This window comes from Lathyrus oleraceus, chromosome 2 (assembly GCF_024323335.1).
Source record: "Lathyrus oleraceus cultivar Zhongwan6 chromosome 2, CAAS_Psat_ZW6_1.0, whole genome shotgun sequence".
NCBI lineage: Eukaryota > Viridiplantae > Streptophyta > Magnoliopsida > Fabales > Fabaceae > Lathyrus > Lathyrus oleraceus.
Window position 1 is genome coordinate 164935594 of NC_066580.1, and position 20407 is coordinate 164956000.

The following is a 20407-nucleotide window of genomic DNA, read 5'->3' on the forward strand; positions in this document are numbered from 1 at the left end:
TTCGGGAATATCGTGCTGCAAACAATCTCCCTCCTGTTGAACTTCCCGATTTCAAAAATATTTTCCCTTCGATACCCGAGATGGCAGAACCAGCTCGTGCTCTTCGAGATTACGCCGCTCCATCGCAAGATGAGCCGCATTCGAGTATTGCTCCACCCGCAATCGAAGCAAACAACTTTGAACTTAAACCTTCACTGTTGCAGGCAGTGCAACAGAACCAATTCTCTGGAAATCCTACCGAGGATCCAAACCTTCATTTATCCGTATTTGTCCAATACGCCGATACTGTTAAAGCTAATGGTGTCACTTCAGAGGCAATTCGACTTCGTCTTTTTCCTTTCTCGTTAAGAGATAGCGCTAGAAGATGGCTTCAATCTCTTCCTTCCAACTCAGTCACCACATGGAACGAGTTGAAGAAAGCTTTTCTTGCCCGATATTTTCCGCCGAGCAAAACAGCTATGTTAAGAGCCCAGATAAATGGATTTAAACAGAAAGATAATGAGTCTCTCTTCGAAGCATGGGAAAGATACAAAGACATGATGAGACTTTGTCCACACCATGGTTTAGAAGACTGGTTAGTAATTCATACCTTCTATAATGGTCTCCTGTACAACACGAGGTTAACAATAGACGCCGCCGCAGGTGGTGCACTAATGAACAAACCTTATGCTGATGCTTACCAACTTATCGAAAGCATGGCTCAAAACCACTATCAGTGGGAAGCGAACGAACAATGGTAGAAAAACCTCAAACGAAAACTGGCATGTACGAGATAAGTAACCTTGATCATGTTAATGCAAAAGTGGATGCTCTGGTCCAGAAAATTGAAAGTTTAAATGTATCACCTCCAGCCACCGTGGTTGCCATAACTCAGAATTGCGAAGTCTGTGGAATCCAAGGTCACACTCCTGCAGATTGTCAACTCCTAACAGGAATCCAAGCGGAGCAAGTAAACTATGCTCAAGGAAGCCCCTACTCGCATACCTATAACTCAAATTGGAAGAATCATCCCAATTTTTCATATAAGAGTAATAATGCTTTATACGCACCTGGACAATCTCCAAATCAAGCCCCAGCTATACCTCCGGGATATCAGAAGCCGATCCCATCTACACCTAACAATAACGCCCCTAGGAAATCCAACTTGGAAATCATGATGGAAAACTTTATAGCTTCTCAACAGCAAACCAATAAAGATTTCTTAAACCAGAACGTACACACTGGCGAACAAATTAAACAACTAGCAAGTAAAGTAGATGCCCTGGCTACCCATAACAAAATGCTGGAAACGCAAATTTCACAAGTAGCTCAACAACAAGCGCATACTGCTGCCCCAACTGGTACATTTCCTGGCCAACCCCAACCTAACCCAAGAAGCCACGCTCATGCAATTATACTAAGAAGTGGAACGGAAGTGGAAAGACCGTCTGACCCAAGGATAGAAAACCAAAACTCTAAAAAGTCAACTGAGGAAAGTGAACCTAAGGAAAAGGAAGAGAGTAATAAGGAAACCGTAGAAAAGAAGGAACCTTATGTACCTCCACCACCTTATAAACCACCGATCCCTTACCCTCAAAGGCTTATTAAAACCAAAGATGCGGGCCAATTTAAAAAATTTGTTGACCTACTAAAACAATTAAACGTCACAATTCCGTTTACAGAAGCTATTACGCAGATGCCCTCATATGCCAAGTTTTTAAAAGAAATTCTTTCTAATAAAAGGAAACTTGAAGATAGCGAAACCGTTACACTCACCGCTGAATGTAGCGCTATAATCCAGAATATGCCTCCTAAACTTAAAGACCCAGGTAGTTTCTCTATACCCTGTCACATAGGAAAATTTGTCATTGACAAAGCCTTATGCGATTTAGGAGCCGGTATTAGTGTTATGCCTTTAACCATATGCAAGAGACTTGAAATGGGAGAATTAAGACCAACTAAAATGTCTGTGCAACTAGCAAATCGTTCCGTCAGATATCCTGTAGGAATTCTTGAAAACGTTCCAGTGCGCATAGGTCAATTCTACATTCCGACTGATTTTATAATTATGGATATTAGAGAAGATGAAGTTACACCCATTATACTGGGAAGACCATTCTTAGCAACGGCCGGTGCAATCATAGACGTAAAACGAGGACGACTCACTTTTGAAGTAGGAGAAGAGAAAATTGAGTTCATTCTTTCCCAATTTTTGAAAGCACCTGCAATAGAAGATACATGTTACTTCATGGATATCATCGATGAATGCATAAAAGAAACTGAGTTAGAAAAAGACAAATCATCTGACTATCTTGTAGAAGACAAACTTAACCAATGTTTAGCAATAACACCGGACCCTACGCAATGCCTTAAGAAACCAACCCTAGACCTGAAAACACTTCCCAAAAATCTGAGATATGAATTCCTAGACTTAGAACTTGAACGACCAGTGATAGTTAATACTGACCTAGGAAGACTCGAAACAGAAAAACTCCTGCATATCTTAAGAAAATATCCAACCGCACTAGGTTACAACATCACCGATCTTAAAGGAATAAGTCCTTCTATTTGTATGCACCGCATCATGCTAGAAGAAGACTGTAAAACTTCTAGGGAACACCAGAGGAGACTAAACCCGATCCTGAGTGAGGTAGTGAAGAAGGAAATAACCAAGTTATTAGAGGCAGGTATCATATATCCTATATCTGATAGCAAATGGGTTAGTCCTGTACACGTAGTACCAAAGAAAGGAGGTGTAACAGTCATTGAAAATGAAAAAGGAGAAACTATAACCAAACGAATCGAATCGGGATGGAGAATGTGCATTGACTATAGGAAACTAAACAAAGCAACCCGAAAAGATCATTTCCCTTTACCATTCATTGACCAGATGTTAGAACGATTAGCAAAACATTCTCATTTCTGCCATCTAGACGGTTACTCAGGCTTCTTTCAAATACCAATTCACCCTGATGACCAAGAAAAGACAACGTTCACGTGTCCTTTTGGTACCTTCGCTTATAGACGAATGCCGTTTGGCTTGTGTAATGCTCCTGCAACCTTCCAAAGGTGCATGATGGAAATATTCGCCGATTTTCTAGAAAACATCATGGAAGTATTTATGGATGACTTTTCCGTATGCGGACAAAGCTTTGAAGAATGCCTTGAAAACCTAGAAAGAGTTCTAGAGCGATGTGTAAAAGTAAACCTAGTACTTAATTGGGAAAAATGTCACTTTATGGTACAAGAAGGAATTGTTTTAGGACACATCATCTCGAACAGAGGAATTGAAGTAGACAAAGCCAAAATAGAGGTAATCGAAAATCTTCAACCCCCGAAAACTGTGAGAGAAGTACGAAGCTTCTTAGGACATGCCGATTTTTACCGACGATTCATTAAAGACTTCTCTAAAATAACTAAACCTTTAACCGGGCTATTGATGAAAGATGCTGAATTCATATTCGACAATAAATGTTTAGAAGCATTTCAAACGCTTAAACAAGCACTGATCTCCGCACCCATAATGCAGACACCAGATTGGAACGAACCATTCGAAATAATGTGTGATGCCAGTGATTACACTGTAGGTGCTGTTTTAGGGCAACGAAAGGATAAAAAGCTTCACGTTATATATTACGCAAGTAGAACTCTAGATGAAGCACAAATGAATTACGCCACAACCGAGAAAGAACTTCTAGCAGTAGTGTTTGCGCTAGATAAATTTCGTTCTTACTTGGTCGGAGCCAAAATAATCATCTACACTGACCACGCTGCTATCAAATACCTCTTAACAAAAAAGGATGCTAAACCTAGACTCCTAAGGTGGATCCTGTTGCTACAAGAGTTCGATTTGGAAATCAAAGACAAGAAAGGAACTGAAAACGTAGTAGCCGATCACCTCTCTAGACTTGAGAACCTTGAACCGGAAAGAACATCAATTAACGATGATTTCTCGTACGATAAACTTATAGCTACTTTGGAAGAAAATAAAGCTGATAAACAGGTTGAAACCACCTTAGCTATATCTGTTACACCGTGGTACGCTGACCTCGTCAATTATTTAGTTGCCGGAATAGTTCCACCTACTTTATCCTACCAGCAGAAGAAACGATTCTTCTATGACATAAAACACTATTACTGGGATGACCCCTTACTTTTTAAAAGAGGCCCCGATGGTATTTTCCGTCGGTGTATACCCGAAGAAGAGGTAGAAAATATAATCCAACACTGTCACTCCGCTCCTTATGGTGGACATGCAAGTACATCCAAGACCTGCTCTAAAATCCTACAAGCCGGTTTTTATTGGCCAAATATATGGAAGGATGTACATGCAACTATTAAGAAATATGACAGATGTCAACGCACAGGAAACATATCTAGACGTGACGAGATGCCACAAAAGGGCGTTTTGGAAGTAGAGATTTTCGACGTGTGGGGAATAGACTTCATGGGACCTTTTCCATCCTCTTTCGGTAACAAATACATACTCGTGGCAGTTGACTACGTATCAAAATGGATTGAAGCTATAACTTCTCCAACAAACGACACACGAGTAGTAACTAGACTCTTTAAGAATATAATATTTCCAAGGTTTGGTGTCCCAAGAATAGTAGTCAGTGATAGTGGATCGCATTTCATATCCAAGGTACTCGAAAAACTACTGCTTAAGTATGGCATAAGACATAGAGTAGCGACACCTTACCACCCTCAAACCAGTGGGCAAGTAGAAGTGTCTAACAGAGAAATCAAACAGATATTAGAGAAAACAGTCGCCACTTCAAGGAAAGACTGGTCATTGAAATTACCAGAAGCTTTATGGGCTTACCGAACTGCTTACAAAGCTCCCATAGGGACAACCCCATTTAAGCTCATTTATGGAAAATCCTGTCACCTCCCGGTAGAATTAGAACATAAAGCCTATTGGGATATTAAAAATATAAATTTAAACTATAAAGCCGCTGGCGAAAAGAGAATCCTTGATATAAGCGAATTAGAGGAACTCAGAAGAGACGCTTACGAAAATGCCAGAATCTACAAAGAAAGAACAAAACAATGGCATGACAAGTGCATATCAAGGAAAATCTTCAAACAAGGCGATACAGTCCTTTTATTTAACTCTAGGCTAAAGTTATTTCCGGGAAAACTACGATCTAGATGGTCAGGCCCTTTTCAAATCACCAATGTTTTTCCCAGTGGAGCAGTAGAAATTAAAGGCAAATCTATGGAACCATTTACCGTAAAAGGGCAACGTCTAAAACATTATCACTATGTAGAAAACAATGAAGATTCGCAAGTCTTGCACTTAGACGAAATGCCTCCAGAACTTATAGATCATAATTGATAGTTTTTATGTCGAGCTTGCGACATTAAACAAAGCGCTTAGTGGGAGACAACCCACAAATATTTTATTTTTTCTATTATTATTTTCTATTTCTTCCTTAATTATTCTTTTAATTTTTGTTTAGTATTCATTCTTAATTTATTTTTAATTTATTAAAAACTTTTCTCTTCTTCTTTCGGCATTTGGCCAAATCCTGACTAAAACTCTTGTTTTTCTTTTCTCTAGCTAACACTAACCTGATGGGACAAATTGATCGTATGGGTATCAAATTTAGAGGAATAGCTCAGAAACAAAAGTTTGAGGAACTAGCCACGAGAGAGCAATTCGAGCGTTTCCAACAACGAGGTGTCACCTCCACCAGGTATCCTGATTTAACTTGTTTACAAGAATTAGGATTACTTCAAGGTATAGAATGGATGCTCCGTCTTGCCGATCTAACCTTTCTATGCACGCATAATCAACCCAACTACCCATCCCTAACCTTAGAATTTTTAAGTTCCTATGCGTACAACACTCCCACCGGTGAAGACGAATTCTTAACCGGTACCGCAACCTTCCGTATGTTCAACACCGAGTACTCCCTATCCCAAAACCAATTGAGTACCATGCTACAATTCCCCATAGAAGGTCAAGTCTACCCCAGAATCCCTCCAAACCTAAACTGGAACACAGTTGCCGCTTTCGACCTCTTTAGGAAAATATTCGGTGTAGATGCCAACAACTGGGAAGAGCTCCTTGTTTCCCATATACATAACCCAACTATCCGGTACTTTATCCGCATCCTACAAAACACAGTTTTTGGAAGACCGAACAACAACAAGGTCAACGCAAAGGAACTATTCTTCCTCGAATGCGTCTTCGAACCGAATGCTAAGGTAAACGCCGCCTCCTTCCTATTTCATCATATCCTCACCTTCTGTGCTAGAGGCTGTCATCCTTTTGTAATTGGTGGATTAATCACAACCATAACACTTGGCTTAAACCTAGGGGACCGACTCCAAACTTTAGAATCTTTACCTCCCCTATTTATGGATATAAGCTACTGGGTCCAGCCGCCTAATAAAGAACAGAGTAGGCGGAAAATATTACCTTATGGTGAATAACCAGGCAGTCCCAAGCGTTGTTCTACCCAACATTGCCTAAACCGATGTCACCAATCCCAACCGCCACCTCTATGATCTGAATGCTCCCGAAGCTACCGAGCCTTCACATACAAACCCGTCTACAGACGAGTTCGAAGAAATGGAGCAAGGTGATCATGCTCCTACACAACAATCAGTCCCGCTCAACCCTTCTGATAATGCAACTGGCCCATCCTCACGACGTCGTCGACGAAGAAGGCCTGCAACCAACGACGACATCATGGATGCTATTGATGGTATGCAAGCACATAATCTCGAAATGATGCAAATGATGCGCCAAATGCAACAACAACAGGAAGAGAGGAATGCCATAACCGACCAGCGGTTCACTGATTTGCTTAGCAGGTTTGACAACTTAGAAGTACATCAATGATCACCAGGTCCAAGAACAAGAGGCGGCAGGCAACCTTAACTTTAGTTTTTTTTTTCCTTTCTTTTTGTAATTCATTTCTTTTCCTTAAAACATTGGGGACAATGTTTCATTCAAGTATGGGGGGGGGGGGGGGGGGGGGGGGGGGGGGGGGGGGAACCGTGTTCTTTCTATCCTCCTTTTTCTTTTTCAAGTATGTATCTTTCTTTTCATTGTTATTTCCCTTATAAAAAAAAACAAATAATAATAAAATAATATTTCTTATAATATAGATTTATTTTAAGTTAAGTCCCAAGTGTGAAAACTTCCTATTATCTATTCCCTCAAAATTTTCATGAGCCATAACAAAAATTCAACACACCCAATAAGTATAAAGGTTGCTCACTTTATCAAACTTGAGACAAATTAAGACAAAAAATTATTACCATAACAACGCTCTAAGAACCTCAACATGTTAGATCAGGATAAGTACCTATTATACCAATCCCTTGAACTTTTAGTTTTATAGTAACCCCGAGTAGTTTATACGAGAAGTCAGCACCATCTTAATAGCAAACTACGTGGAGAGCCGATGAATATAAGTGAATGATTCCCAAAGTAACATAAAAAATATATATATATATCAGGAAATGCACTAATTAAGTTAGGTGATCCTTACCAGATCATTTAATCTAAAGGTTGCAGATCATACAAAAGCATAATATGAAAGATCCATTATGAGTTGGTTCAGCAGGTATCTGGTACTGAACTTGGTAGGGAGGACTACGGTCCGATCCCCCGCAATTTGCAATGGACTGAATAACGAAGTTATCTGACTTATGTACCAGAACTTCTAGCTAAAAGGGGATCAGAATCACTAACCGGTTACTCCACTATGTGCGCGAAAAGATAAAGGGCTTAATGTGATTTCGCTAGAATGAAAACGGGCGAAATAAGAGTAAAGGAACTAGGATAGCTATAATGGCATTACTCGAACTGGTTTGCATAAGGTGGGGTTATCTGAGGTTGTGACGGTGGTTGTTGATGTCAAGATTAAACTCAAGTTACTTCTAAACAAGGTTTACATGCAACCCAGTACGAATTGATGTGTGTTTTGAAATTTCATCTGGCTAAAATTTTAAAAAAACAAGTTCTATACTGTATTTTGCTTGAGGACAAGCAAAGATCTAAGTATGGGGGAGTTTGATAACATGAAATAGTATCACATTCTAGGACTCAATTTAATTAAATTATATTATTATTTACTTCAATTTATTTCATTTTATTAGATATTACGCGGTATTTTCTTTCTATTTATCTCAGGTGGTTTATTTGAAGCACAAGTAAAAAAAGGAAGAAAAGGAGGTGCAAAAAGGAATGAAAAGAAGCAAATATCAAAAGCCAAAGCCCAGCCCAAAAAGCACAGGCGCTGTGCCTGTGACGAGCGTCACAAAGGCTGTGACGAGCGTCACGCTTTACACACTTGTGTGACGAGCGTCACACATGGTGTGACGGACGTCACACCAGTCTCCTATATTTTTGGCTTCAGAGACGTTGAGTCCTATTTGCACGCCTGACCATTTGCCACGTGAAGACCTTTGACACGGAATACCTTTGGAAACAGTTACAACAAGTGACCAATATAAATAGTAACCTTACGGAAAACCCTAGAGGTTCCACGCTTCTTCGCCGTTTTCTCTTTTTCGCATTTTTTCTCTTCCAGCAGTACAAGCATATTTTTACAGCATTACTTTTACGATTTTTATATTGTTTCCTTTGCAATTTCTATTTTCTTTTCCAGCAATTAATTAATTTTTCGCACAATAGTTTCTACACCGGAAACTATTGTGTACCTTTCACCGGATCTAACCTTACGTTAGAATCTAGTTTTTTATTCCTTCGCTTTTATTTTTCTATTTGATTGAAGAATTCAAGAACAAATCCAACCGGCCTGTGGTGGAGTGTTCAAGACTGCTATTTAATTTCTCAGGTTCTTTAATTATTGTTTGAATTTATATATGCCCTGCTTTACTGTTTATTTATATTATTTGTCTGAGATGAATCTGTTTATGCATGATAATTATTTAAGTCTGTTTAGCATGTCTGGCTAATTTATTTAGGTATCGGTATGTAGAGTAAGCGGAATGAAGGAATCAAAACCAAATTGGTTTAATTAAGTTTAAAATTAAAATCACTCTTTTTACGGTCTCAATTTACAGGTTTAATAACAAGGTTTTTGTACGAAAGTAAAAGACATAAAGAAGTTAAAAGCAATAGAACGAGAGTTTGAGTTTTCGACTGAACAGTGTAAATTGGACATTAATTCTAGATTAGGGCGAGAGCAATTTTTAGAGTTAATTAAATTCTAATCTTTTTCAAAAAGTATTTTTAAAGGTTGAATGTGAGGACGAGAGTTAAGCATTTGAATTTAATTATATAACCTAAGTCAACAGAGCGAGAGTTTGAGATAAGGGTGTTTAAACGATTAGTGTTTTCTTAAAAAGAGTTTCTACGGATTCTATTGTTTTCAAAAAGTGGTTTTTGACTTAACTAATAAGTGACAGCTACGTTAATATAAAATCATAGTTTATTCAACAGAGCGAGAGTGAGATAAGACTTTTAATCAATAGTGTCAACTGAAAGGATTTATTTTAAAACCAAGAAACCAACAAAGAATTGATTCCCTAATTACGAAGAACTACATACCGATATCCGTTTATTAGATATTTATTTTAGATCTTATTTTTAGTTTTAGCTTTTCCCCCAAAACAATCAAAGTATTACCTGCCTTAGCTTTACGAAGTAACCTTAGATAACGGTATATCGATTCATAAGTCCCTGTGGGATCGATATCTTTTAAAATTACGCGATAGAACTGTGCACTTGCAGTTTGTACCCCAAATTTGACTCATAAAGTCGCGATCAGATTTGCCTTGGAAACCCAAGTTTGAATAGGTATCTTAAGTAACTTCTCCAATAAGCTATCTCACCAATTGATCAAATTCTTCAAGGGAAACTTCAAATTTCATCATATTATGCATATATGATCTACCATGAGCCAAGAAAGTCAAGAGAATTGGAAATTAGCAAGTTGGTTGATGGTGATTGGCCAGATGAATTCATCTGATCAAAACTGGGTCTCCCTAGACCCTATCTCCTACAATTTTCACCATATGAAATTTATTCCAAGAGAAAACTTACTATAAATGACATTATAAACAACTTTCATGTTGAGACCTAGAGCTAGTTTTGCTTGGAAAATCAGTTTCTATGTTGAAACATTATAGGTCATTTTGTCTAAACCCTAATTTGAAAGTCAACTTCCCAAGGCCATAACTTGCTCAATTTTCATGATATTAACTATTTCCAAGTTTCAAAATCAAATACAATGTGTCTATTTCAACCTTTATGTTTGGAGTGGGTGCTCATTCAACTTTTTTGAGCATGTGATATGAGGCTACATTATAGGTCACTTTTGACTTGTACCATTGATCAAGTGATTTTTCCAAACTTCAAAAATGCATAACTCTATCATTTCAAACCCAAATGACATGAAATTTGTGAAAATTTTGAAGGTCTTTGAGATAGCTACAAATTTGATGAAGACACCTTTCTCATTTTAAGCTCCTATAAGAAGTTAAGCAAGGTGGAAATTTTGAGACATATGGCTTGACACTTAGAAAATTTTTGATATGTCAATTTTTCCAAACCTCCACCTCAAATTTCTCCAAGTTCAAAACTCAAAATGAAAAAGTGTTCAACATCAAACTTGTTCCTCTTGATCTCAGCTTTCCAAAGAGCTCAAATTCATTCATTTTGGATGAGAAATGCATAGGCTGCGCATGGCTTAAACAGGCTGATATCATTTGGCATGGATCCAACTTCAAACAACAATGCACAAGTGCCTTGCAATCCAATCAAGCTTCAAAGCATCTGAACTTCAAATTTGGAGTTTCAGCTATCATTCCATGGGCCTATGCGCGCCCATGCACCATTCCATCATCATTTGGCCAATTTTGGAAAGTGGGAAGAGTGTGCAAATATCACATGGATTTGGCTATAAATACAGCTGCATTTGCTCAGAAATCACACAAACATTGCGCCAGCTTTGAATCTCCATCGAAAACCCTTCACTCTCATAGGATAACCCTGAGAAATTCATTTGAATTTGAGCTTGAATCTCCACTGTTTTGGAATTCAATTCTCCAGGAGTCCATTGCTTCTAAACCTTTCCATTCCTCTCCTGCAAGAAATTGAAGTGAGGCCAAGCACAATTCAGATCAAGATCCATCGTGTTTAGACCTCCATTGAAGGTAATTTGCAGAAATTTTAAACTCTTCGATTCTCTTAAATAGTTGCTCAATTCCATTGATTCCTTGGTTGTCTGAAGTCCTACCAATGTAGGCAAGAAGATTGAGTTGCTTTGAGGCCAAATCGAAGCAACTCAAATCATGTACCTCATTTTTCAATTCCACATATCTCCTAATATATTTGGACTTGGAGGAATTGGAGGTCATATTCGAGCTCAGTGATGTTTTTTCTTTAAGATCATGTCCCTGTTTCTTTTTTTGGTGATGGTTCATGTTGACCAGTCCGGTGAAGCTCACCGGAGCTCTGGTTCCGGTGATGATGTGTCTTGTGTTTGAACCACTTGATCCAAGTCTCATGTTCTAATCTGGATCATTCCTTGTGATTACTCCATTTGCCACGCGGTTGACTCAGGTGTACATGGAACGCGTGTTTTAAATCATCAGAGCTGCCACCTCAATTAATGAGGGAGATCTGATGGTCCACGTAATTTAGCATTTTCTGAATTTTATTTTAAATGCATTTTCTTCAATAATTCATATTAAATTCAATATTGATCCAAAAAATATGGGACTTTCACCAAAAATTCTCAAACATTTTTCTCTTCCATATTCTGAATTAAAATTATTTTTTGGATCATTATTAATATTTTTCATGAATTAATTGATTTTTCATTTGTTTTTAATTGTTTAAAAATATTTTTAAATGTCCAAAAATTCTGAAATTTTTTCTCCAAGGTCCTTTGACCTTTTTTGACCTATGATAAATCTCATGGCCATTTCTTCGGTGTTTTGATGAGATTTTAGGATTTGGACAAAACATATTTGAATTTAATGCATTCTTTTATTATTTTTAATTGAATAAATGTCATTTTAATTGTGTTGACCATTTGTATTGACTTAATTGAGTTTGATTGTTTGTTGTGGGGCCTTGGTCAAGGTTGATTTGACTTTGTCAAGTTAATATCATTGGATTTAGGGGATTGATGGAATGTACATTCCATCTCCCAAAAGAATGAATGATATTAATTTGGTAAAAGTCCTCCTTTGACCAATTTGTGATCTCATTCATCCCATTCCCCTTCATCTAATTCCCCTTCTTCATTCATTCATTTCCATTTGGCCAATGACATCTCAAAGTCCTAATGCTAGTTGATTGAAAGATTAACATGAGTATGGATGAGATTAGGCCACACCTTTTGCATATTTTTTGTGTGTGGTATGTTTAATGAGCATAGTTCTTAATATTATGTCTCCAACATGCATTAAGACCAAAATTCTATTGCCTTGCCTCAAATAGTTGTGACTTCTATATAAGTCCAATTACGATTGCTTAACATAACGCTAAATTTGTGACACAAAAGGCATAACTATTCTAGTTAGTGAAATTGTAAGTCTCCCATCTTCCATGGTATTGTGTGGAAACTTGGCCTTCTTTCCTTCCATTGGAAGATGTTTTGGTTCAAGGATCCATGCTTGTGGCAAGTGGGTTGAGTGTTCTCCAAAGAATGTCTTGAAATCAAAAGCAAAACCAAACTAACTTCTAACTTGCTAACCATTAACTATTAATTTCAAGCTTTTACTTTAATGCAATTTACTTTTGGCATTTTATATCATTTGCCATTATACATATCATTCTATTGGTTTATGTTAATGTAATTTTCACTTTGTCCATTTGGACCATATTGTGTGCTATATTCTGTTTGTGTATACTTTGTTTGTTTGTTTTGGTCTTTGACCATTAATGTACATAACAACAACAAAAACCCTAAAAAACTTTTGTGTGGACTGTTGGCTTGATCTGTGGACCATTTGGACTTAGAACTTAGGCCACATTCCTTTGCTAATGGACTTGGCCAATGCCAATTTGTTGAAGAACCAAGTGCTTGCAATTTGAAATTCATCTGATACATCATTCTAGATCTCTCTAGTTCATCTGCAACATTGATCATTGTTAAGCTGTTATGTTAAACCTGTGACTTGTGGAATTCATCTGTTGCAAGGGCTATCTTGAAGAAGATCATTGACGTGGATAAGCTTGGATGAGGCAATCTTTATTTGATGCCTTTTCTCTTCAAGATTGATATAATTATGCATTTGTGTGATTGCTTGTTTCTAAAAAGTCCAAGGGAATTCTGGGTTTCTGTTGACATACTTGTCTATTGGATTGCTACCCATTTGGTCAGATCTTTTCAAATTTAAACTTTTAAATTTTGTGCATAGGGTAGACTCTTCATCTTCTCCCCATTTCTTTAATTTCAAAATCTCTCCCTCCATTTTCAAAACCTTCTTTGTGTGAACTACTCTTGTTCTAAACTTTGACCACTTTTGCAAAAAGATAGAAACTTTGGCCTTATGCCATTGCATTTTCAAACTTCTTTTCTTAAATCGAACTTGTAAATAAACTTAACTATACTTGACTTAAACTTTCAAAAATACAAAAAAAGAACTAACCCATTCAAAACATTTTAGGCCTTTGTGCCTTTTAAACCTAATTTTGTTAAAATCAACACACTCATTTTGAAGTATATAGCATGAACTACGAGGTTTTGATCCCTCATTTTTTTGTTGGTACGTAGGCCCAAGATCGAAGATCTTGTAAAAAAAATAATAATTAATGAAGTCTTTTCTCATCCCCCCATTCTATTTGTTTGTAAACATCACTTTGTACGAAATACATATGCACACAAAAAGGGCTCCCTAGGAGTACCTAGGACACTTTGGGTGCTAACACCTTCCCTCTGTGTAACCAACCCCCTTACCTGTGATCTCTGACTTTTATTAGTTTTTATTTTAAAACTTCTTACTATTTGGGTTTTGTTCGTACTTTTTCCCTTTTCCCTTGGAATTAATAAAAGCGCGATGACGACTCTTGTTAATTGATCTCTAGCTTGTCAATAGCTTGATGGTCATGAATTTCCCGCTACAGAAATTTAGTGGCGACTCTGCTGGGGAGTAGTCTCCAGTGGGTTTAGCCTACTTTTTATGTAAATATATTTGTATACATGTGATGTTTGTATATATGTATGTGTGATATAATCTGCTTGTTGTGCTTGGTGATCTCTAAGTGGTGAGATAAGTTCTAACCCTAACTTGAGTGCAATTAAGATAGGAGGATGATATAGTCATGTTCGACTTATGTGGAGTAGTCCTTAACAAGTTGGCTTGAGATCCATCTGCTCAGTGGAGACTCCTTTGGATTTGGAAATGTCACACAAGTATTTGTGGTTAGGCATCACCATTTCTAATTGGGTCTGAGAAGCTGAGGACCTTAGAACACCTAACCCATCTTGGCCTATTTATGACGTAGTGCGGAAACTGTTCAAGTGTAGACTTGATAACAGTTGTTACGCGATACTACACTCAAACGAGTTTCTCTTGAGAATATTATGGGTCGATGAGTCAGTCATCTTAACCTGTAATATCCGATAGATGGAATTAAGACTCTGGGATCTTTTTAAAACATGATCTACAGGTTTTATCCTTAGTTCACTCCTTTGGGATGGTTCTTACCCAGACTCCATGCTCGTGACTTATAACAAACCCTTGATTCTTGGTTGACCCAATCAAGTCTTGTCAATATCAATGGAACTTGGGTGTTGATAAGGTGAAAACCATAATCCACTAAAATGGATGATTGATCTTGACAATGACTTGATTCATCCCTTGACCTTTGTTTGCCTTGTGTGTGATCCCTTATTTGTGATTGTTGCATTCATGCATGCATGCGCATCATAACATTCATCACACGAAAATTTCAAGGAACTAAGGTATCATTTGCAAATATTTTCAGACCATGGATTGTGGACGAAGGAACACTAAGAAGTACAGTTTCAGATGTCCAGACTTGAAAGAGTTAAGGAAGCTAGCATCTTTTGTATTAGATCCTTTGGACTTCAAACAAAGTCATGGGAAGCTTCTGTCCATCTTATCTGCTGATGTAGTTGGAGGACTCTTGAGTGTGTTGGTGCAGTTCTATGATCCCCTCTTCCATTGTTTCACTTTCCCAGATTTTTAGCTTGTGCCTACCTTGGAAGAGTATTCTCATCTTTTGGGAATACCTGTTTCTAGTAGAGTGCCTTTTAGTGGATTGGAGGAGATTCCCCGATCTAGTATTATTGCTGAAGCTCTTCACTTGAAGAAGTCTGAGATAGAGGCTAATTGGGTGAAGAAAGGAGGGTTATTTAGGTTGCCATCTGTTTTCCTCATCAAGGAAGCTACCATTTTTGCTCAAGCTGGTAGTGTGGACGCTTTTGAAGCTATCTCTGTGTTGCTCATTTATGGATTAGCTTTGTTCCCTAACATTCATGGTTTTGTTGATGTTAACGCCATTATACTTTTCTTGATTGGGAATCATGTGCCTACTTTGTTGGGTGATATGTATTTCTATTTGTATTTAAGGAATTCTAAGGGTGGTGGAACGATTGTCTGTTGCATTCCTCTTCTGTACAAGTGGTGTATTTCGCACTTGCCTCAGACACCTGCTTTTATGGAGAACAAACAATGTCTAAGGTGGTCTCAGAGACTTATGTCTCTCACTAATGATGATATAGTTTGGTATGACCCATCTTTAAGCAGTTTGGAGATTATTGATAGTTGTGGTGAATTCTCTAATGTGCCTCTCATTGGTACACTAGGAGGAATTAGCTACAACCCCGCTTTGGCTCGCAGTCAACTTGGGTTCCCCTTGAGAGACAAGCCTAATAACACTTTGTTAGAAGGTCTTTTCTATCAAGAGGGTAAATATCCCCAAGATTTGAAGCAGAAGATTGTGCATGCTTGGCATAATGTGCATAGGAAAGGAAGATCCGAGCTTGGTCCGTGCAATTATGTAGCTTTGGAAGCTTACACTCTTTGGGTGAAGAAGAGAGCTTTGGAGTTGAAGATGCCTTATCCTTGTGAAAGACCTATGTCTATTGTTGTGGTTGAGCCATTAACTCTCCCTAACCAAGATGTAGAGGAGTTGGAATTTGCACTCATCAAGATGAAGCAAGAGAAGGATATGTGGGAAGAGCATTTCCATGCTTTGAGCAAGAAGCATGAAGAGTTGCTATTGGAGTCTAAAGACAAAGATGCACTGATTGAGCTACTTGAAGACCGGGTGACGAAGAGACAGAGAGAGCCAGAGGTTCCATCTTCTAGCATGCCTCTACCTTCCGTTGCTTGGAAGAAGATTGTTGACCAGCTTGTCCTCGAGAAGACTCAGATGAAGGCTTCTTTTGAGACCGAGATTCATCGCATTTGAAGGAAGTACGGGCCTTCAGCCAGATCTTTTGATATTGTTGTTAGGGATCCTTAGGATGACTAGTCTCCTTTTCTATTGTATCTCTTTATTTTGGTTTCTTAAATTGTACTCAGTGTAATCCTTCCAATTTATATAAATAAAAAATAAATTTTTGGTCATATCAAATTATTGCAATTACCATTTCAATATTATATATATTTTTCAAATGATATAGTAAGTTCTTTGGAAATAAAAATAATCAAGCATTGCATTTCATGCATCATTTGCATAAGCAGGTTTTTGCTAGGTGTCTGATTGGTATTTTTCTATGCTTAACAAAGCTGACTGACCGGTACAACACCAGAGCTAATCGTCCAAGAATCATGGAGCACCTTGAGCAAGAGAATCGAGATTTGAAAGAGAAGATTACCCGGTTGACTGCCATGATGGAGTCAGTTCTTGCTGCCCAAAGTCAAGCTTCTCCAACACCTGCAACTCCTTCTGCGAGGACGGTTATTTCTGAAGTGGTTACCTCTATCGTGCCTGCTGCCACTGCCCACTTCGCGCCAAACCTGCCTGCCGGATTCCCGTGGGGAATGCTGCCCAATTTTGTACCAGAAGGCTTCACTCCTACTTTTTCTTCCATGCCAGCATCTAGCCCGGTCGTGTCTGTGCCACCTCCCGTTGTGCATACTTTGCCTCGCGTAGAGGACACCATCTATCATTCCGAGCCATCTGAGGACCCGGACGTCTATGAGAAGATGGACGAGATGAAAGACCAATTCCTTGAGTTGCGCAAGGAACTAAAAACGCTGAGAGGCAAAGATCTGTTTGGGAAGAGTGCTGCTGAACTATGCTTGGTACCCAATGTGAAAGTCCTAGTGAAATTCAAAGTGCCTGACTTTGAGAAGTATAAGGGGAATTCTTGTCCGCTCAGTCATCTTGTGATGTATGCCCGCAAGATGTCAACTCAAGCAGATAACGACCAATTGTTGATTCACTACTTCCAGGATAGCCTGACAGGTGTTGCACTCTGTTGGTATATGGGGCTAGATAGTGCAAGCATCCGCACTTCCAATGATCTAGGTGAGGCTTTTGTGAAGCAATACAAGTACAACGTGGATATGGCGCTAGATAGGGACCAACTGAGGTCCATGTCTCAGAAAGACAAGGAGACATTCAAGGAGTATGCATAGTGATGGAGAGAGTTGGCTGCCCAGATCACTCCTCCTTTTGAGGAGAAAGAGATGACAAAAATCTTTCTGAAAACTCTGAGTTCATTTTACTATGAACGCATGATCGCCAGTGCCCCTAGTGATTTTATCGAAATGGAAAACATGGGGATGAGACTTGAAGAGGGGGTCCGTGAAGGACGGTTTTCAAAAGAGGAGGCGTCAACTAGTAAGAAGTATGGGAGTAGTTTCAAGAGGAAGGATAATGAAACGAATGCAATTTCCAGTGGGAGGCAGAGGAGGCCTCAAGCAAGAAGAAATCAACCACCCCGTCAACATCATCATCATCATGTATCTTCTGTCATTCCAGTATTTTCAAATCAGCAAACAATACCAATTCAACAACAACAACATCAATATCAAAATCAATGTCAACAACAACAACCGCAACAAAGAACAAACACCTACAACAACAACAATTCCAACAACAATCATCACCAACAACAAAATTTGAGAGGAAGAAGGTCTATTTTGACCTTATTCCTATGTCATATGCAGAACTGTATCCATCCCTGGTCCTCAAAAATTTGATTCAGTCGAGGAACCCACCACAGATCCCAGAACCACTTCCCTGGTGGTATAAACCTGAACTTCGTTGTGCTTTTTATCAGGGTGCACCTGGGCATGATATTGAAAAATATTATCCGTTGAAGTACGAGGTGCAAAAGCTTATGAAGAGCGGCATGGTGTCTTTTGAAGACCACGCGCCTAATGTGAAAGCTAATCCTTTGCCCTCTCATGGGAATTCTTCAGTTAATATGGTGGACGGTTGTCCTGGTGAGTACAAAGTTTTTGATGTGCGTTTTATCTGTGGATCCTTGGTGCAGATACATAAGGACATCTGTATGGTGAGTGGTTGTGAACATGATCATGATGATTGTGATATTTGTAGCGTGAACCCAAGAGGGTGTGTTGTTGTGAAAAGGGACATCCAGCGTCTGATGGATGAAGGCATGATTCAGATTTGTCAATCCCGTCATGTAGATGACGACATCAATGTCATAGTGCCCGTCTTCAAGCAACAAGAGAGATTGGTAATTCAGTATGATAGCAGCAGTAACAAGAACGTCAGCAATAGATCAGTTTCGCCGTTGGTAATACGGTTAGAGGGCCCAGTCCCGTATGCATCTGATAAGGCGGTACCATATCAATACAATGCTACAATGATAGAGAATGGTCAAGAGGTCCCATTGCGTACGACCATTTCAATGGTGAGCATTGCAGATGTTACGAAGGTGACCCGCAGTGGTCGAGTTTTTGGACCGGTGTTCCCGAAAAATAAAGAAGAAACAGTTGTTGCTAAGAAGGTGGAGTTACCTAATGTAGATTCGGTTGGTTGTTCAAAGGATAAGTCTGGTGGATCCAGCAATTTGAAAGCGAATGATGATGATGAGGTACTCCGACTGATTAAGAGGAGCGAATTTAATGTGGTTGAGCAGTTGCTCCAGACTCCCTCAAAGATTTTCGTGCTGTCTCTGCTTTTGAATTCTGAAGCGCACAGAGAAGCACTCCAGAGAGTTCTTGAACAGGCGTATATAGAGCAAGATGTTACTGTGGATTAATTTGATCACATTGTGGCTAACACCACTTCATGCAATAATCTGAGCTTTTGCAATGAAGAACTCCCTGAGGAGGGAAGAAATCACAATCTGGCTTTGCATATTTCGATGAACTGTAAGGAAGATGCTTTGTCAAATGTGCTCGTTGACACCGGTTCGTCACTCAATGTGCTTCCAAAGTCAACATTGTCAAAGTTATCTTACCAAGGAGCTCCCATGAGGTACAGTAGGGTGATTGTCAAAGCTTTTGATGGCTCTCGCAAAACAGTTATTGGAGAAGTGGACCTTCCAGTCAAGACAGGTCCAAGTGATTTTCAGATTACTTTCCAGGTAATGGATATTCACCCAGCCTAAGCTGTTTATTGGGAAGGCCATGGATTCACGAGGCAGGGGCTGTTACTTCCACTCTGCATCAGAAACTCAAATTTGTCAAGAATGGCAAGCTGGTAATTGTTGGAGGAGAGAAGGCACTGTTGGTTAGCCATATGTCATCTTTCTCGTATGTGGAAGCTGAGGATGAGGTTGGAACTCCGTTTCAAGCCTTATTTATCGATGCTGAGAAGAGAGTTGGGGAACCTATGTCCTCTCTGAATGATGCACAAAAGATTGTTGAAGAAGGTGTTGTTGATTCATGGGGGCGCATGGTAGAGGTCTCCGACAACAGAGGAAGAACTGGTTTGGGGTTCTAGAAGGGCTCGTCAGCCGTTAGATCTGAAGAGATGCAACTCAGCTTCCGTAGTGGAGGGTTCATTCATGGGAATGAACAACACTTGGCTGCTGTGATAGAGGATAATGAAGAGGAAGACTGCACCAACTTTGTGACGCATGGAAAGACATGCAACAATTGGACTGCCGTTGATATTCCTGTTATTTTGCATCGATCTAAGTAATTGCTTTTATATTTTGAAAATCCTTCTCCTATGCCTAAGGGAGAAGTGAACATTGTTTGGGCATTTTAAATTGATCATCAATAAAATTAATTCTATTCATCCATATCTTTGATGTTTATTTTTACTTTTCGCTTTATTCTGAAAATGGTAATCACCAAAAAACATAAATAAACAATATAATTGTCCATCTGCATAATATTTGGTCACAAATTCACTTCTCTAAAATCAAAATATCAAATCATTATGCAGGTTGGTTCCTAACCCCATTGAATACAATGATCCTTCTCCTTCTCCAAATTTTGAGTTCCCTGTGTTTAAGGCCGAGGAGGAAAGTGATGTAGAAGTGAGTGATGAATTGTCTCATCTTCTTGAGCAAAATGAAAA

At 38.8% G+C, this 20407-nt stretch overlaps 1 non-coding gene across 1 annotated transcript; it reads right to left on the bottom strand.

The window, feature by feature from the left end:
* Nucleotides 1-458: 458 nt before the first annotated feature.
* On the bottom strand, nt 459-565 carry LOC127124905 (small nucleolar RNA R71). Its single transcript, XR_007804381.1, has one exon. It is a non-coding gene; the product is annotated as a small nucleolar RNA R71 (small nucleolar RNA).
* Between the last annotated feature and the right edge of the window lie 19842 nt (nt 566-20407).